Below are 2292 nucleotides of genomic sequence, written 5' to 3'. Positions count from 1 at the left end.
ACTTTTGATCCTCCTGCATCAGCCTCCCTGGGTACTAGGAATGAAGTGTGTACTACTCCCCCCCATTATGGCCTGTGCCTAGATGTCCCCCCAGGCCCCATACAGTCATAGGTGAGGCTTCTTCCTAGGTGGCTGAATCTATGATGTGTGATTGATTCATGGTGCAAAGCTGGGATTAAGAGTGGGTATTTATTAAATCAGTTCACTGATTGGTTTGGCACCACCCTAATCCCAGTAGCCTGGATAAGATATAAGGGACAGAAAGAGGCTTGTCTTGTCCTTTGGCCTGCTTTCTTTGCTGCCTCCTGCCCACTATGAGCTGTTTCTCCTCTCTGATGCCCCTCTGCCATGTGCCACCATGCCTTGGAGCCAGCCAATTACGGGCTGAAACCTCTACAAACTGTGATCTAAGTCAACCTTTCCTCCTTTGATGTTGGGTTTTGGGTATTTTGCCTCAGCAATGAGAGAAGAGGAATTAAGACCGCACCCAAGTATGAAACTTTCTAAGAAGCAAAGGGAAGTCCTAAGCAATGCCACCCCACTTGTGAAAACCCTCAGCAAGCTGGAGGGGCTGAGAGTACAAGTCCGCATACCATCTTGATGTTCCACATATAGGGAATTCCAAGTAGTCATGTCCATCTATATTTCTGCTCCAGATCATGTAAATATTCTCATTAGTAAGCAATCTCAGATCTGTTCAGATCAGGTTTTGGTGCCAAATGAATCTGTAGCAGATTTTTAAAAATTCCAGTGTCTGTTGGATTTTAATATTGTTATGAGGAATTGCAGGTTTGTGTGATGTTTAAAGTGGTATTTGATTCCCTGGAATTCTGCAGTACAATGGGCTCCCCTGTAGACTGTGTGCTCTTAGACACATGCCTGGCATAATATATGTGCTTACTCAGTTGGACAGGTGGCTGGATGGGTGGATGGATGGATTGGTGGGCAGGTGGATGAGTGGGGTGGGTAGGTGGGTGGGTGGATGGATGGCTGGCTGGCTGGCTGGCTGGATGATGGGTGGGTGGGTTGATGGATGAGTGAGGTGGGTGGGTGGATGGATGGATGGATAAATGGATAAATGGATGGGTGGATGGATGAGTGAGGTGGGTAGGTGGGTGCATGGATGGGTGGGTGGATGAATGGGTAGGTAGGTGGATGGGTGGGTTGGGTGGGTGGGTGGATGGGTGGGTGAGTGGATAGATGAGTGAGGTGGGTGGGTGGATGGATGGATCGGTGGATGGTTTGATGGATGCCTGGGTGGATGAATGAATAGATGGATGATATGTATGTTTGGACTTAGGCTAGAAACTAAAAACTACTTGTGTGCCTTTTGCAAACCCAGAGATCAACAAAATAACTCTTATAGGAAAAAAATAGAGGGCGACCTTTACAAGAGGAGAAGCATCTGAGTCAGAAGAGCCAGGCAGACCCACCCCACTCCCTGTAGTAAATATCCACTTGCTTGGCTGGGTTACCCAGGCCAAAATCTTGGAGTTGGCTTTGACCTCTCACTTTTTTCTAAGCCATCAGCAAATCTTGTCACCCTTGTGTTACCACAGCTCACTACCTCCACTGCCAGCCCCCTGGTCCAAGCTGTCATTATCCTCAGTGATTTGGTAGTGGCTTGTGTCACTCCATCCTCCCAGTAGCTGGCTGGTGGCTGTTCATTGGGATGCTATTAATTCCCAGTCCAGACCTTCCCTTGGCTGCCTGCTGCTGGCCTTGAAAGTCCTGGGCCCCCCAACTTGCAGTCTTTGCCCAGACTTTTGGGGGCCCCTCACCCTCCCTTTAGGCCTTTTCTCCAGTGTCACCAGGTCACCTGCTGGGAAAGAAGGCCCTGAGCCTCCTTCCTGGCGTCTTTTGTCTCCTCAGTGTTCATCAGTATGGAGCGTCCTGTGACTTGTATACATTCATTTTATTACCACTGTCCCCTCTGTAGAATGGCACATGGTGAGAGGATGAAGCACAGTGTCATTATCCTGTCCTCTCAGCAGCCAGGACATCCATAATAGCAGCTGGTACGGTTGTCCTGCTGGAAATAACTCCTGTTAATTATTTAACACAGGGCTTGTCACCTAGTAGGTGCTCAGCAAAGACTAAATGTTGTTGTTGTTAGCAGTACTGGAGATTTAACAGTGTTTGCATTGAGCTACATCGATAGGCCTTTTTAAAAAAATTATGTTTCTGAAATAGGGTCTCACTGTGCAGTTCAGGCTAGCCTTACACTCATTATGTAGCCCAGGCTGGCCAGCCTTAAATTTACAGTGCTCCCCCTGCCTCAGCCTCCTGAGT

This window comes from Octodon degus, unplaced genomic scaffold (genome assembly GCF_000260255.1).
Source record: "Octodon degus isolate 3935 unplaced genomic scaffold, OctDeg1.0 scaffold00050, whole genome shotgun sequence".
In the NCBI taxonomy this organism is placed as follows: Eukaryota; Metazoa; Chordata; class Mammalia; order Rodentia; family Octodontidae; genus Octodon; species Octodon degus.
Note: the sequence above shows the minus strand (reverse complement) of the source record.